The sequence below is a fragment of the Trachypithecus francoisi genome, unplaced genomic scaffold (genome assembly GCF_009764315.1).
Source record: "Trachypithecus francoisi isolate TF-2019V2 unplaced genomic scaffold, Tfra_2.0 Lachesis_group4, whole genome shotgun sequence".
NCBI lineage: Eukaryota > Metazoa > Chordata > Mammalia > Primates > Cercopithecidae > Trachypithecus > Trachypithecus francoisi.
The window spans coordinates 20517253-20535509 of record NW_022681469.1 but is presented as its reverse complement, the minus strand read 5'-3'; the positions used below and the strand labels follow the sequence as shown (position 1 = coordinate 20535509).

At 41.5% G+C, this 18257-nt stretch overlaps 1 pseudogene; it reads right to left on the bottom strand.

Moving 5' to 3' along the window:
- Nucleotides 1–5390: 5390 nt before the first annotated feature.
- On the bottom strand, nt 5391–6227 carry LOC117072115 (annotated as a pseudogene).
- Between the last annotated feature and the right edge of the window lie 12030 nt (nt 6228–18257).

Here is an 18257-nt window from a genome sequence, read left to right as displayed (position 1 = left end):
ATGTCAATTTCATCTGAATAAAGTTGTTAAAATATAATCAAGGTATTTCTAATAAAAAGTGAAAGTCAATTGCCGCTCTGTCCTCAGCAATCATCTAAAACACTGTCTTAGTCCATTTGTGCCGCAATAACAAAATACCTGAGGCTGGGTAATTCAGAAAGAACATAAATTTATTCCTTACAGTTCCAGACGCTGAGAAGTCCAAGATCAGGGCACTGGCAGGTTCGGGGTCTGGTGATGGCTCTGTCTCAGTTTCCAAGATGGCACCTCAAATGCTGTGTCTTCATATGGCATAAAGAAGGGTGAGGCAAAGGCCTATGTTGTTCCCTCCAGTCCTTTTAAAGGTTGTTAATCCCACTTATGAGGGCTCAAGAACAGACTGGGAAACATAGTGAAACCCCATCTCTACAAAAATTTAAAAAAAAAAAAAAATAAGCCAGGCATGTGTCTCTAGTCCTAACTACTCAGGAGGCTGAAGTGGGAGGATTGTTTGAACCCAGGAGTCCAAGGCTGCAGTGAGCTATGATCATGCCACTGCACTCCAGCCTGGATGACTTAATCTCCAGGACTTCATCACCTCCAAAAAGGCATTATCTCTTAATGTTATCGCGTTGGAGATTAAGTTTCAATATGTGATTTGTTTTGTTTTGTTTTTTGAGACAGGGTCTCACTCTCTTGATGAGGTTAGAGTACAATGGCATGATTATAGCTCATTGTAGACTCCAACCCCTGAGTTCAAGTGATCCTCCTGTTTCAGCCTCTCAAGTAGCTGATACGGGCCCATGAAACCACACCTGGCTAATTTTTGATTTTTTTTTTTTTTTTGTAGAGATGATGTCTCTCCGTGTTGCCCAGGCTTCTCTTGAACACTTGGCTTCAAGTGATCCTCCTGCCTTGGCCTCCCAAAGTTTGGGATTACAGGTGTGAGCCACTGCTCCCAGCCCACATGAATTTTGCAGGACACCTTCAAACTATGGCCAACAGGGACTTGGCAAATTGACAAATTTTATGCATTTTTCGATATCGAAAAGCACAAACTCGATGGAGCTTTAGGAGCCTTCTCTATTCCATGCTGCACTACATACTAATCAGACTTGGCATTCAAGATATATTGTTTTGCCATTCCAGCTACATGTTCTTAAATATACCAAAAAATAAAAAGTGATTAGAAAGTAATATGGAAAAATGTTCACAGCAATAATCGCTCTGGATGGTGGGACTTTTATCCTGAACTTTCCTAACTTTGAGCAGCATATATTCGTTTATAATCAGTAAAAAAAATTATCTTTAAAATAGAAAGGCATATTCCTGTCTTACTGGGGAGCAGTGTGGTAGTAGTGATTAACCAATAATCATAATGTGTTATCCCTTGGGTCCTGGGGGCCTAAAATAAGTACAATTTCAAAATTTTATAACAGGAGATAGCAGAATTTGTCATCACTTTCTGAGGAACAGTGTTAGGTATCTGTGAAGTCCACAGAGCAATCTTTTTTTTTCTCTTTCAGACAGAGTCTCACTCTGTCACCAAGGCTGGAGTGCAGTGGCATGATCATAGCTCACTGCAGCCTTGGACTCCTGGGTTCAGGTGATCCTCCCACCTCAGCCTCCTGAGTAGCTAGGACTACAGGCACACACCACCATGCCTAGCTAATTTTTTTAAAAGTTTTTTGTGGAGACAGGGTCTCACCATGTTGCCCAGGCTGCTCTAGAGCTCTTGGCCTAAAGCAGTCTTCCTGCCTCAGCCTCCCAAAGCACTGGGATTATAGGCATGGGCCATCACACCCAAACCACAGAGCAATCTTCTTTCTCAACATTGCTATCACAACTACTGAACATGGCCATCAGGGTAGACTATACTGGGCTGAAGCAATGCAGAATATGCCACGTGTCACTCTGGCATAAGGATTGTTTTGTGCTAAAGGCAATTGAAAATCAACAAATTCAGGAAGAGTTTTGTTCTCGCCTTCTGCCTAAAAGCAGGCCATAAATTTTTCTGTAAAGAAAGTGTCACAGACACACACACACACACACACACACACACACAAATTCCCCCTAACCCCTCAACCAGACCAGGGAGAGAAGAGCCACTCTTATCCTCAAGACCAGGAGTTGACACCAAGATGAGTTTGCATAAACAGGTCTTACTCAAGTAGCCCTTATCTTCCATTAATTCCTCCAGATGTTTCCTAGTCTTTTCCCCACAAATGATCATCCTTTAAACCCAAACCCTCTTTCCATTGTTAAAAGGGTATATGAGTCCCTGAGTCTAATCTCTTCTTTGAGTTTCACCTCTTTTCTCTGAACTGGTGTACACATAAATACTAATGCAAATTGGGTATTTTCTCCTGTTAATCTGTCTTTTGTCGATTTAATTCACATACCTCCAGTTACAGAAATTAAGAAGATAGAGGCAAAGTTTTTTCTCCCTGACATTTCTTGATTTTTAAAAATTATTAAATAATCTTCTTTACGTAAAAATGTTTTAAGAACTAAAAATTTGTTAGTATTGTTTTTATTGCTTTTATTTGTCAAGTATTGTGTAAAATTTACTAAGTTTTTATGTATTCCTTTTCTCCCTCAACTAGAATCCAAGTTTGAGGGAAAGGCTATGTCCTAATATAATGAGTGTTCAAATTCCCCTAAAATAGACCTTTTGAGGAAAGGGGAAAAATAAAATAAAATAAAATAAAATAGTCCTTCAGATAGTGAAGGTAATCAATAAGCAGGTTTTAGATTTCTCTGTTATAAAACATTTTTTAGCAACAAAAAAACATGCATTGTTGGTTGCTTTACATAAATGTCTCTAACAACTTCTTTGTGCTTAGCTACTAATCCGCATATTTATAGCTCATTTTATTCTCTGCCATATCGCCATGTTTACAAATCATCCTTTGGTTTTTATAGCCCATTTTATAGTTGCCTTTAAAATTTTGGCCTTTTATAAAAGTCATCCTATATTCTAAAAACCAAAATGACTTATGTTTGAGTTACAAATGTGTTTCAATGTATGAAAAGTCTTTCTTGCATCTTATATTTCCATATCATATTTACTCAAGCTTGAATTTGAGTAGTTCTTATGATTTCTTTTTTAGCAGAATTTTGCAGTTATTAAAATTAAAAAGCAAATTTTCAGTTTGAAATTAAACATTGATCTTATGGAATGTATTTAATAGTAATCAAATATCTGTAAGCAAATGTTCCTCATAATTAAAGTATGCCATTCTAAATCTTATCTGTTCTTGGGCAATCTCACCACATATGAAAAAGGTTACCTTTTGTTGTGTCTTCACACTCCTGGATAATTGGATTAGTTGAAGGGTACATACATGTGAAGTAGTCCTACATTCTCTATCACTATACTGAGTTGAAAGACTCTTTCATGTTTCTTGTAAATATCAGAACCAAATAAGATGGAATTTTTTTATCACCTCCTTTGTCGTTTCTTTCCTTACTTTCCTTCCTTTCCCCACCCCCACCAGTCTATCCCCAGTCATCTCTTCTTTCAAACTATCTTCAGATCAAGAGTCAATCATATAGCTTTCCTGCATACAAGGTTTTAATGGTTCATCCATTGCCTGAATAAAGCCTAATGTCGATACTAAAAGGAGACGCATGGTGAAGAATAGAGTATTGACTACTGTCTGGTTTGTCAAGGTGACATTTCCCTTGTTGAAGTCATCATTTTTGTGGTAGGTCTTCATTTGAATTATGTTTGTCAATTTGCTAAGAGCACAGGCTCTCATTAAAGTAACAGAAGACTGACATATAAACAACAGTATTGCTATGGTCTGAATAGTTGTGTCTGTCAAAATTCTTGTGTTGAAACCTAACCCTCAAGGTGATGTTATTAAGAGGAGTGACTAAGTCAGGAGGGCAGAGCCCTCATGGATGGAATTAATGCCCTTATGTAAAAAAGGGCCTCAGGAAATTCAGTCCCTTCTACCATGTGAGGATGCAGCATAAAGATACCATCCATGAGAAAACTGGCCTTCATCACACACAGAGCCTGCCACTGCCTTGATCTCAGACTTCCCAGGCTCTAGAACTGTGAGAAATAAATTTCATCGTTTATAAGCCACCCAGTTTTAAGGCATTTTGTTATACCAGCCTGAACAGACTAAGACAAACACCAGTGTATGTTGGCCAGGCACAGTGGCTCATGCCTGAAATACCAGCGCTTTGAGAGGCAAAGGTGGGATGACCGCTTGAGCCCAGTTTGAGGAGGCCAGCCTGGGTAACACGGCAAGACCCTGTCAAAGGAAAGGGAAGGAGAGAGAGAGGAGGGGAGGGGAGGAGAGGAGGGGAGGAGGGGAAGGGAGGAGAGGAGGGTAGGAGAGGAGGGGAGGGGAAGGGAGGGGAAGGGGAGGGGAGGGGGAAGGGGAGGGGAAGGGGAGGGGAAGGGGAGGGGAAGGGGGAAGGGAGGGGAAGGGGAGGGGATGGGGAGGGGGAAGGGGAGGGGAAGGGGAGGGGAAGGGGGAAGGGGAGGGGAAGGGGAGGGGAAGGGGAGGGGAAGGGGAGGGGAAGGGGAGGGGAAGGGGGAAGGGGAGGGGAAGGGGAGGGGAAGGGGAGGGGATGGGGAAGGGATTGGGAGGGGAAAGGAAGAATTTTTGTTGTTGTTAGAACAACTCAGCAAAATAAAATTCCTGTTTCTCGTTGGACAACATTGTTTTATACATACATCAAACAGGCCAATAATAATAATAATAATAACAAACAGCAACTTCATAGACAAAAAGGGAAAAAAAAGAAACCTTTTATCTTTGGCCTTTTTAACCATCTCATACAAACCAACCACTTGTGATACAGCTAAGTACATACACAAAAAAGTTACTGGAATGCTCGTGTTAGATATGAGTTCTAAATTTCTTTTCAAATAATTACTATGTCAGGATGTTCAATTCTTTGCCTTCTACTTCCTCGTAAAGCAACCTTTTTCGATTATTTACTCCACTCTAACTCATTCCAATTACCTACTCCACCCTGACTCATTCTGATCACCTGCTCCACCCTACATTCCAATCACCTGCTCCACCCTCACTCATTCCAATTACCTGCTACCTGCTCTGCCCTGACTCCCGCCAAAGCACTCACCCCATCATTCTCTTTAAATTAGCCAGTGGGAATCAGTTTAGCCTGTGCAGTCTAACCCCAGCCAATAGGGGAACAACACAGCAACAGGGGCCACGTGCGTCATCGGTAAGAACCCCTTCCCCTCCCTTGTCCAAGTGTGCGCGCATCATTTTTCCTTTCTGTAAGGGCGCACCCTTCTGTATGGAAATAACTTGCCTTGCTGAGAATTAAAAAGAAAATTTTGTATTTGAGTGCTATTCCTTTTGTGGCACCGAAACTTTATATATAACACTTGGAATGAGATTGTTTTTCTGTTGTCGTTTTTGCTTTTTTTTTTACAAGTTTTTTTTTTTCCTCTCTCCTTTGAGATTATAATGAACATGGTCACACCACAAGTAAAGTCAGGAATAGGACAGAGAACGCTCTGAAGGCTGGTTTGGTCATTCGAGATCATTAAAAATGGCTGACCCTAACCATCTGTACAGAAATATAAAATGTAAATAAAAAATACGAACAAATTTCCTTTTTAAAGTACATTTAAGAAAAAAAGCAGGGCCTCGGAAGTTTTGGGTTTTTCCTCCTCTGTTGCAAATTCTCATGGTTTGGGTTGGGTGGTGGAGAGCGTGTGTCGTCTGCGGGTGGCACTGCCCGCGGTGGGCGGTGGGTGGCGGGCGGTCGGGGGGGGCCTCTCTACTCGAAGGTGACCACGTTTAGATTCTGAGACGGGAAGTGGAGGGTGAATAGGTCACGGCGGCTTTTTTTTTTTTGCAGTTTAACTTTTCCTTTTCTGCTGTCTGGTCATCCCCCTGGGTCTTCTGCTTCTTGATATCGACGTCGTCATCCTCATCGTCCTCAGCTGCCCGCTTGCCCGTAGCCGACTCAGTTTCCCCGTCTTCATCTCCATCCTCTTCCTCAGCGTCACCTTCTTCCTCCTCCTCCTCTTCCTCCCCACCTTATTCCTCCTGTTCATCTACCTCATTGTCAGTCTCCTGCTCCCCGTTTTCCTCGTTAGCATTCCCGATAGCAGCGGCGTCTCTTCCATTTTCCGCCTGTTCCACAACTTCCTTCTCCTGTAAGTCCGTGGTGGTGATTTCGGAGCCGGTGTCTACGGCTGCCTCTGACACGGGGGTCGCGGGACGAGGGTGATCCGATGCAGGGGATTAAGAAAAAAGCGATGGTTCAGGGACTCAGGCGATAAAGCTGCCCAGCCGGACAAGGAACAATGCAAAGACGGCTTTTCAGAGCAGCCAGTGGGGAAAGGAAGGAATTTAACTGGCAAAAGAACTAGCTATTCTGATCACCTCAATTCTGAATTCTTTTTTTTTTTTTTTGATACAGAGTCTCACTCTGTCACCCAGGCTGGAGTGCAGTGGCACCAGCTCAGCTCACTGCAACCTCCATCTCCTGGGTTCAAGTGATTCTCCTACCTCAACTTTCCAAGTAGCTGGGATGACAGGTGCCCACTACCACTCCCAGCTAATTTTTGTATTTTTAGCAGAGATGGGGTTTCTCCATGTTGGCCAGGCTGGTCTCAAACTCCTGACGTCAGGTGATCCGCCAGCCTTGGCCTCCCAAAGTGCTGGGATTACAGGGGTGACCCACAGCGCCCAGTCCAATTCTGAATCCTTAGAAATGTGTGAAAAGCTGGATTATAACTGAAATTATGTGTGCTTAGAATCAGGGCAAGAAGCAATGTGTTTTAAGTGCATGATGGCATTAGGCTTGGTATTTCAGCAACAGATTTATGCTGCATGTTGAGTCTTTAAACAGTGTCCAAAATATCCTTTTTTGAAAAAAAATGTTTGAGACAGGATTTCACTTTGTCACCCAGGCAAGAGTACAGTGGCGCAATCACAGCTCACTGTAGCCTCCACCTCCCAGGCTCAAGCCATCCTCCCACTTCAGCCTCCCAGGGTGCTGGAACTACAGTCACACACTGCTATGCCCAGCTAATTTTTGTATTTTTTGTGGAGACGAGGTTTGCCGTGTTGCCCAGGCTGGTCTCAAACACCTGAGCTCAAACAATTCTCCTGCCTCAGCCTCCCAAAGTGCTGGGATTTCAGGTGTGAACCACCCTGCCCAGCCTTTGTTTGAAAATTCTTAAGAATTTTGACATTGACAGAAGAACATCAAAACAAGTGCAGGGACCTTCTGAGCTCATGGCCCTGTGTGACTGGCCACACATTCATAAAGCCAGCCTAAATATAAAACAATCCTCTAGTGCAAACTACCACCTACCCTCTAAACCCAGCTTGCCCTCTGTTTCTGTAAATGAAGTTTTATTGGAGTGCAGCCATGCTCATTGGTTTCATCTGTGGCTGTTTTTGTTCTACAGGAGGAGAGGTTTCCGTACAGGCAACAGAGATTGTAAGGCCCACAAAGGCTAAAATATTTACTATCTGGCCCTTTATAAAAGTTTGTTGCCTCCTGCTATAGGGTGTAATCTGTCAGTTCTTGCCCCATACTTGCTATTCTAAATGAGCACTCAGCCATCTGCAATGTGTTTCCCTCTTCTCCTTGGAAACCATGTAGAGTCCACCTGGAGTCTATAGCTACAAATCAGAAGAATTTGGACACTGCTGACCTGCTCACAGACTGAAATGCCAAGAATTTCTGTGGCAGTGTAAGGACAGCAGTAACTATGAATTCTCCAGGGGAAGCCTGAAAAGCTATATGATCTCTTATACCCGAATCTCTTGTGTACCTGAGGTTTCTCACCACGCTACCACAAAACAATATACAGCTGCCAACTCCCAGCCAGCAACTTGCCTGGAGTCTTACGTCCCCCTCATAAAGGATAGGGCTCAAGAATTGCTCTTCTTGACTGGCTATTAATAAAATCTCTAAAATCCTCTAGCACCATGTCTGGCATATCTGCCTCCCACCTAAATTCCCCTGGACCAGGTGCCCATGTGCTATAGTCTGAATGTCTGTCCCCTCCAAAACTCATGTTGAAATTTAATTACCATTGCAACAATATCAAGAGATGGGATCTTATTTTTAGTTTTTTAATTTTAATTTTAATTTTTTTTAGACACAGGGTCTCACTAAGTCATCCTGGCTAGAGTGCAGTAGCACAATCATGGTTGACTGCAGCCTCAACATAAGCTCAAGAGATCCTCCTGCCTCAACCTGTTGAAGAAGTAGGACCTTTAAGAAGTGATTAGGCCATGAAGGTTCTGCCTTCCTGAATGAATTAATGCCATTATCTCAAGAGTGGGCTTGTTATGGCAGGAGTGTGCTCATTATAAAAGGGAAAGTTCAGTCCACTTTCTTTCCCGTCTTCCCCTCTTTCCTTCTACCTTATGATGATGAAGCAAGAAGGCCCTCACCAGATGCCTGCCCCTTGATGTTGAACTTTCCAGCCTCCAAAACTGGGAGCTGATAAATTTCTGTGTATTATAAGTTGCCTAGTCTCAGATATTCTGTTATCACAGCACAAAAGACTATGTAACCTTAATACCTGGGCTAGGTCCTATTAGAACTTTAAGGATCTAATAGCTTACCCTGAAGGCTGGCTATCTAGTCAGCCTGCTATAGTTTCATGGATGCTAGTAGAAGACATGAGACATCTGGGTCAGAAATAAAGGATTGTTTATTACTCACAACAATAGCAATAGCCAAAGTAACAGTATTTTGGCATCAGTTCCCCAAGCCCCAGTTTCCACAGGGTGACACAAGGGATAGTTGATGTCTGCACAGGCAGTGAGTTCTGTTACAGGAAAAGCACCCTGAGCTTGGAAAAAGAATCCTATTATAATGGGATGTGGCACACTTCCCCCCTAGCCCTAGAAGGAAAGATGATTTTACAACACTGGATAGTAAGCAAACTTGCTCTTTTGCTATGTAAGGGAGACAGTATCTCTATCCTTCGAGACAGTTTGCTATATAAATGTCCTCTAAAGATAGATTAGAATAAAAGGCAGTCAGTGCCCTGGTTGCAACATGTGCAGAAATGCAAGAAATTCTTGGAGAATTGTCTCTGAACAGCCTCCATATGGACTTGGTCCTTTATGGTGACTCTTCCCTCTCACTCCTATAGCTATAAACGAGCCCCTTTTTTTCTGTGAGCAAGCTGGATTTTTGCTAGTGATCTTCTCCCAGGTTTGATTCCTTCTTTTCTGGTTTGCAGATTTATACTGGGCACTTTAGAGAAATATACCCTACCCATCGTATTGCCCCCAAACCAACATACAAATAAATAGTCTCTCATGTTTTGTGACTTTTCAAGTAAAATTTTATCAATTTTTTTGTCTCTATATAGCCATACAACTTAGGTATCACAATATGTTTAAAGCACTTAGCCATTTCTTCCCCCCAACCATTCACCGTGTTCTTCCCAAATTCTTAAAGCTGTGTGTGTATAATGCTGCAAAAAATATGATATTAAACTCAAGTGCCAGAGTATTCCAGCCATCATACATAAATGTTAGAGATTATTACTGGAATCATGTTTAGAATGTACCATGTAAGGAGTCTATTGTGCAAATGAGAGACTAAACGGGAGTGGATAAAACGGAAAAGGAAGAGGAATCAGGAACTCAGTCCAAACAAAAACATCATCCAGAGGAAACAGGATAAGCCTGCCCAGACACAGGAAACTATAATGAGGAAGGAAAAGCAATTCTCAGAACAGATGGGCGGAAACTGAGCAACTAACAGAGGTGGAGCCATGTTTATTTGAGAAAGTATATTCTGAGATTTGGGGGTTGAACAGAATCTGTGCTTATTCCCCACAGCTCCTGGATCTATAATGATGCTATATGTGGATACTGAACTGGCACATGCATAAGCTCCTGTAATGATCAAGCTATTTCTTAAACCTATAATTCTCTGTCACTTGTAACTTCCTGTCTTTTGAAAAATATATGTATGTTTTTATTTGAATGGATACTAACTTGATTAATTCATTTCCTAAATATTTGCATTTCTAGAGAACTGTGAAAGTTTATGGAGATGATTGAAAAGGATATTGAAACGAGGTCTATCCCAGAAAATATAGGACAGATGGTTATGGGGCATTAAAAAAGAGAACTGTTAAGCCTACGATCCAGCATCTTATTGTCTGCTGTATTTTTTAAAAGCTTGCAGAGTAAGGCGTATGTTATTGTTTCATCTCTTTTGATACAACTGAATTCCTTCAAACATACAATTAAAAAATAATCCACACTCAAGTAAAGTGTATGTCTATGTGAATAAAAATGCAATCCCTTGTAGATGAGTTTTATGTTTCTCAGCTTCCTATGAGATTATTATGTATCATAAATTGTATACTCTGTACTCTGCATTCCTTTGCAGCTACAAATGAAAAGATTTAGGCATTTTTTTTATTTCTTATTGAAGTAAAGCCCTCACTAATTATTCATCAGCTATAAAGACTTTATAATTGTTCAATATTTTGAAGCATTTGTGCACATAAACTAACCCTCATTTTAATAGTTTATTCATCTAACTGCTTTAATAGAGTACCTCTTTTTTTCATACTCTAAATTAAACTTCAAACGCAATCTTTTCAAAACAACTAGAATCACTGATTTTGAGAGCTGAAAAATATTTCATTTTCTCAAGGTAAATAAGAAAACTGAGTCTCAGTGGTTGCCTAAGAATCATATTCCCACAAGATCTGCCCAGCTAGAAGTGCATTAAAACCACTTTTTCAGACCCTTAAGGGTTCGTGCTCTTTCTATAACATGCAGATTTTTCTCTTCATGATTCTCATAGGGAATTGACTCTAAATTTATTCAATTTAGTAATGCTCAGACAGATGTTTGTATATCTCTTATAACATGACCAGTGGGCATTGCTTTTTTTTATTCTTTAGTTATCTAGGATTTTATTCTGTATTACTATTCCAGATGAATATTTTAAATCCTTAATTTATTCTTGTAATAAAAGATAGGCTTTTCTTTGGGGGCAAGTCCATTTCTCAAGCTAAACTATGGAAAGCTGGAGCTCCAAACCGAACATAAATTAAAATTTAAATTTAACCATGTTGTGATACCAATGAACCGCTGATGGTTTTCGAAATCTTCACAAAGGCTGGTAGAAAAACTTCACAGTAAATGAATTTTATTACTTCTGACTATAATGTCGCTACCTAGGGTGCTTCTGTAATGTTTGTGAGACTGAAATATTTAGAAATGTTCTCCTGGCTACATTTTACCTTATTTTCTTTTTCTTTTTCTTTTTTTTTTCTTTTCTTTCTTTTTTTGTTTTTTTGTTTTTTGTTTTTTGAGATGGAGTTTCACTCTTTTGCCCAGAGTGGAGTGTAGTGGCACAATCTCGGCTCACTGCAACCTCTGCATCTCAGGCTCAAGCGATTCTCCTGCTTCAGCCTCCCAAGTACCTGGGATTACAGGCATGTGGCACCACGCCTGGCTAATTTTGTATTTTTTTTTTTTTTTTTTTTTGAGACGGAGTATCGCTCTGTCGCCCAGGCTGGAGTGCAGTGGCCGGATCTCAGCTCACTGCAAGCTCCGCCTCCCGGGTTGATGCCATTCTCCTGCCTCAGCCTCCGGAGTAGCTGGGACTACAGGCGCCCGCCACCTCGCCCGGCTGGTTTTTTGTATTTTTTAGTAGAGACGGGGTTTCACCGTGTTAGCCAGGATGGTCTCGATCTCCTGACCTCGTGATCCGCCCGTCTCGGCCTCCCAAAGTGCTGGGATTACAGGCTTGAGCCACCGCGCCCGGCCACATTGTGTTTTTAGTAGAGACAGGATTTCTCCATGTTGGTCAGACGGGTCTCAAACTCCTGACCTCAGGTGATCCACCCACCTTAGCCTCCCAAAGTGCTGGGATTACAGGTGTGAGCCACCACACCCAGCCTATTTTACCTTATTTTCATCTCTTCATTATTCTTGTTCAATTAGGTCCTCTGGATACCTTAATTGTTTTTAGGATCACAGATTCTTTCGTGGAATCCTTAGCAAATAAAATTCCTGCTTTCTGTAGAAGGAACGCTTATGGTGTAAAGTCTCTGTGCTCCTCAGTGTCGGTGGCTACAAGGATTTCTTGCCGTGTTCAATGCATAGGCTTTTCCCAAAAGGCTTATGTTATGGCTCTCTTCCATTCACACTGGCATCATAAGGCACAACTGGCCAGGCACGGTGGCTCACGCCTGTAATCCCAGCATTTTGGGAGACCAAGGCAGGCAGATCACTTGAGGTCAGGGGTTCGAGACCAGCCTGGCCAACATGGTGAAACCCTGTTTCTATTAAAAACACAAAAATTAGCCAGGCGTGGTGACACACACCTGTAGTCCCAGCTACTCGGGAAACTGAGGCAGGAGAATCCCTTGAATCCAGGGGGCAACTAAATTCCTTCAAACACATACAATTTAAAAAAATCCACTCTCAAATCAGTTGCATGTCTATGTGAATAAAAATGCAATTCCTTGTAGATGAGTTTGCAGAGGTTGCAGTGAGCCGAGATCGTGCCACTGCACTCCAGCCTGGATGACAGAGTGAGACTCTGTCTCAAAAATAAATAAATACATACATACATACGTACATGCATACATAAGGCACAACTGTGTCTGTTTTCCATTAGCATTTTTTGGGGGGAGGAATTACCATATGAATAGGTGCACCAATATATTTTCCCAACAACAGTGTACAAGAGTTCCCTTTTCTCCATGTCCTCACCAATATCTGTTATCTTTTGTCTTTTTTTGATAATAGCCATCCTAACAGATATGAAGTGATATCTCAGCGGTTTTGATTGGCATTTCCCTGATGGTAAGTAATGTTGAGCACCTTCTCATATACCTGCTGGCCATTTGTATGTCTTTTTTGGAGAAGTGTCCATTCTGTTTGCCCGTTTGCAAATCAGGTTATTTCTTTGGGGTTTCTTCTTTGTTAATTTGCTTGCTATTGAGTTGTAGGAGCTTCTTATGTATTTTGGATATTAATCCCTATCAGATCTATGGTTTGCAAACATTTTCACCCATTCTGTACATTTCATTGTGTTGTTTCCTTTGCCGTGCAGAAAGTTTTTAGTTTGTTGTATTCCCACTTCCCACTAGTCTATTTTCGCTTTCTTTTAACCTGTGTTTTTGGTGTCATGTCAAAAATCATCACCAAAGTCAATGTCAAGATTCTGTTTCCTGCATTTTCTTCTAAGGAATTTTATGTTTCCTGTTCTTATGTTTAACTCATTAACCCCTTTTTTTTTTTTTTTTTTTTTTTTTCTTGAGATGGAGTCTCCCTCTGTCGCCCAGGCTGGAGTGCAGTGGCACGATCTTAGCTCACTGCAACCTCCACCTCCTGGGTTCAAGCGATTTTTCTGCCTCAGCCTCCCGAGTAGCTGGGATTACAGGCATGCGCTGCCAGGTCTGGCTAATTTTTGTATTTGTAATAGAGACAGTGTTTTACCATGTCAGCCAGGCTGGTCTGGAACTCCTGACCTTAGATGATCCACCTGTTTCAGCCTCTTAAAGTGCTGAGATTGCAAGTGCGAGCCACCGCTCCTGGACCGATTAACCCATTTTGAGCTGACTTTTGTGTATAGTGTAAGATAAGGGTCCAACTCTCTTCCATTAGAATTTTATCCATGGTTAAAATGGACAAACTTGTTATAATGGCCTTAAAATAAGCTGTAGAATTTTATAATTTTATATTTATATTATTTATAAACTATCTTTTCCTCCAAATATATTTACTAACTATAGGACTTTTATACCAGTTGAAATTTTGTGTCCATCAGTTTATACTGGTTGGGCACGGTGGCTCATGCCTATAATCCTAGCACATTGGGAGGCTGAGGTGGGAGGCTCACTTGAGCCCAGGAGTTCAAGACCAGTCTGGGCAACACAGTGACTGAAAATTAAAAATTAATTTATATTAAATATTTATACATTTTCCCTCCCTTTCTTATTCCAAATATTCCTTTTTTATCATAGTGTTTCAAAATCTAAGATTTTTTATCTCATTGTTTCTTTTTAAATCATGCAACTTTCTCTTTTTGTTTTTTATTTTTTTCATTCTTATTTATTTGTTTTTATTTGTTTTTTGAGACAGGGTCTCACTCTGTGATCCAGGACAGAGTGCAGTAGCATGATAATGGTTCACTGCAGCCTCAATCTCCTGGGCTCAAGCGGTCCTCCTGCCTCAGCCTCCCGAGTAGCTGGAACTACGTGTGTGTCATCATGCCTGGCTAATTTTTTGTAGAGGCAGAGTCTTGCTATGTTGCCTAGGCTGGTCTCCAACTCCTGACTTCAAGCAATCCTCCCTCCTTGGCCTCCCAAAGTGCTAGGATTACTGGTGTGAGCTGCTGCACCTGCCAGGAAGATCTTCTTTGACAAGATACTGAAGGCAAAGGACAAAAAGGTTACAATATTGATAAATTTGACTATATGAAAAATTTAAAATTTCTGTATGACACAACTATGCTATGAACAAAATTAAAGAAAATGCATAGACTGATAGTAAATATTTGCAATACATACAACAGGCAAAGGGTTATAAGCCAGAATATTTATGTACTTTTATTTGTAGATAACCTATATTTAAGCCTCCTTTAGATCAATAAGAAAAAGACAACTCAATAGAAAAGCAAATCATAAATTGTATGAATGAGTAATTTATAGGAGGAAAAATATAAATAGTCAATAAACACATGAGAAGATAACAACCCTCATTGGTAATCAGGGAAATGAATGCTGAAACAAGAATGAAATACTACTTTTCCACCAATATATTGCTAAAGATTTAAAAATTTGCTAATATCTATATTGGTGAGGTTATAAGAAAATGGATGGTCTCTTACATTGCTGGTAAGAGTATAAATAGTAAAACCACTTTGAGGGCAATTTGGTAATATCTAGTACTTTTCAAAATGCATATGCCTTATGAACCAGCAATTCCCCATCTTTGTATCCATGCTAAAGAAGTGCTAACACATACATGCAAGAAAACCCATGCAAAGGCTCATTGTGGCATTTTTATCATGAAACATTGGAAACAACTAGCATCCAAAGAAGAGGAATGGCTACATAAACTGTAGCTATATTATGCAATATTATGCAACACTTAAAAAGGAGGTAGTGCTAGGTATTGTGGTTCATGCCTGTAATCTCAGCACTTTGGGAGGCCAAGGCAGGCAGATCGCCTGAGGTCAGGAGTTCAAGACCAGCCTTGCCAACATGGTGAAACCCCATCTCTATTAAAAATACAAAATTAGCCAGGCTTGGTGGCACATGCCTGTAATCCCAGCTACTTGTGAGGCTAAGGCAAGAGAATCACTTGAAACCAGGAGGCAGAGTTTGCAGTTAGCCAAGATCACGCTGTTGCACTCTAGCCTGGGCAACAAAAGTGAAACTCTGTCATAAATAAATAAATAAATAAATAAATAAAGGAGGTAGTGCTGGGTATGGTGGTTCATGCCTGTAATCCCAGCACTTTGGGAGGCCGAGGCAGGTAGATTACCTGAGGTCAGGAGTTCAAGATCAGCCTGGCCAAGATGGTAAACCCTGTGTCTACTAAAAATACAAAAATTATCCAGGTGTGGTGGCAGGTGCCTGTAATCCCAGTTACTCAGGAGGCTGATGCAGGAGAATCGCTTGAACCCAGGAGGCAGAGGTTGCAGTGAGCCGAGATTGTGCTACTGTGCTCCAGCCTGGGTTGCAGAGTGAGACTCTGTCTCAAAAAAAAAAAAAAAGGAAAGAAAAATAAAGCAGGAAACCTAAAGATACATAGAATAGGGTATCAGTTTCCTATGGTTTCCTTAACAAGGCACAACAAACTAGACATAGGTGTCTAACTTTTGGCTTCCCTGGGCCACTTTGGAAGAATTGTCTTGGGCCACACAAAAAATACACTAACACTAACTAATACACTAACTTTAGCTAATGAGCTAAAGAAAATCATAAAGGTCCGTGCATAATTTTCGTGATATCTGCCACTATAGATAAGCAAAAAAGTCTTCGCAAAGGGTTGGACACGGCTGGCTAACATAAACTTATATATCATCTCACTGTTCTAGAGGCTAAAAGTTGGAGCTCAAGGTGCTGGCAGCACCATGCACCTGCTGAATCTTCCTGGCTTTTGGTGGCCCTGGGTGTTCCTTGGCTTGTGGCAGCCCAACTCCAATGTTCCATTTTCATGTGGCATTCTCCCTCTGTCTTCTCATCACCTTTCCTCTGTGCATGTCTGTTTCTGTGTCCAGATTCCTCCTTTCTAAAAGGACACCACTGGCTGGGCACCGTGGCTCATGCCTGTAATCCCAGCACTTTGGGAGGCTGAGGCGGACAGATTACTTGAGGTCAGGAGTTCGAGACCAGCCTGGCCAACAATGGCAAAACCTCATCTCTACTAAAAATACAAAAATTAGCCCAACGTGGTGGCAGGTGCCTATAATTTCAGCTACTTGGGAGGCTGAGGCAGAGAATTTCTTGAACCTGGTAGGTGGAGGTTGCCGTGAGCCAAGATTGCGCCACTGTACACCAACCTGGGTGACAGAGTGAGACCTGTCTCAAAAAAAAAAAAAAAAAAAGGACACCAGTCATACTGGATTAGGGCCCACCCTAACAATCTTGATTATCTGTAGAGACCCTGTTTCCAAATAAGGTCACATTTTGATGAACTGGGTGTTAGGACTTCAACGTATCTTTTTTGAGAGAGACACAATTCATCCCGCAACAAATGGTATACCATATGTGGAAAAAATACATACATATTTTTTCTTTCTTTCTGAGGCAGGGTCTCTGTCACCCAGGCTGGAGTACAGTGGCTCGATCTTGGCCTGCTGCAACCTTTACCTCTAGGCTCAAGCAATTTGGCCACCTCATTCTCCCAAGTAGGTGGGACTACAGGTGTGTGCTACTTTGTCTAGCTAAATTCTTTTGTATTTGTATGTGTGTGTGTGTATGGGGTTTCACTATGTTGCCCAGGCTGGTCTCAAACTCCTGGCCTCAAGCAATCCGCCTGCCTTGGTCTCCCAAAGTACTGGGATTATGGGCATGAGCCACCATGCCCGGCCTCATATATTTTCAAGAGTTCACATGTACGTATATAAAGACAGATGGAAATATTTAGAAAAATACACAACTAACCAGCCTCAGCGGCTCACAGTGGGAGCACCACTTGAGCCCAGGAGTTAGAGGCTATAGTGAGCTATGATTGTGCCACTGCACTCCCGTGTGGTGACAGAGCAAGACCCTGTCTCCAAAAACAAACGACAACAACAAAAATACGCCTAACTGATAAAATAGTTACTATTGCTGGTGGTAGAAGATCATACTGGTGGATTTTCGTATTTTAGCCTTTAGGTTTGTTGGCAATGTTCACATTTTTGTAAGATAATGAATTACCAGAGTAATTTTTCAAAAATCATGGCTGGTCCAATGATAGTGGGTTATCAGAACTTACTAACATTAGTGTCACTAAAGTTGGTAGACAATCCCCCCTGCTAAATTTGACTGGCTAAATAAATAAAAATAAAAATAAAAATCATACAAGCCAGAACGATGTTAATTAAAAACAATAGAATACTTCCCTACACTTCTTGATCTCTCAGTTCCATTAAGGAAATCACTTTCAAAAAAAAAAAAGTTTTTATAGAAGAAGTCTCACTATGTTACCCAGTCTAGATTCCAACTGCTAAGCTCAAGGGATCCTCCCACTTCAACCTCCCCCAAGTAGCTGGGACAACAGGTGCTGCCACTACGTCCAACTGGGAGCCACTTTCTAATGCTCAGTAGTTATCTCCATCGATCTAAATAACATACCTAAGGAGATAACAATAATACCCAACTCCTGGGACTTATTGAGAGAAGTGAATGAACTAAGCCAAGCACAATGGCTCAAGCCTGTAATCCCAGCAATTTGGGAGTCTGAGGCAGGTGGATCACTTGAGGCCAGGAGTTCAAGACCAGCCTAGGCAACATGGCAAAACCCTGTCTCTTCTAAAAATACAAAAATTAGCAGGGCATGGTGACACATGACTATGATCCCAGCTATTTGGGAGGCTGAGGCAGGAGAATCGCTTGAACCTGGGAGGCAGAGGTTGCAGTAAGCCGAGATCACACCACTGCACTCCAGCCTGGGCAACAGAGTGAGACTTTGTCTCAAAAAAAACAAAAACAACAACAACAACAAAAAAAAGAGAATGAACTAATAAATGTCAAGAACTGCCAGGCGCGGTGGCTCAAGCCTGTAATCCCAGCACTTTGGGAGGCCGAGACGGGCAGA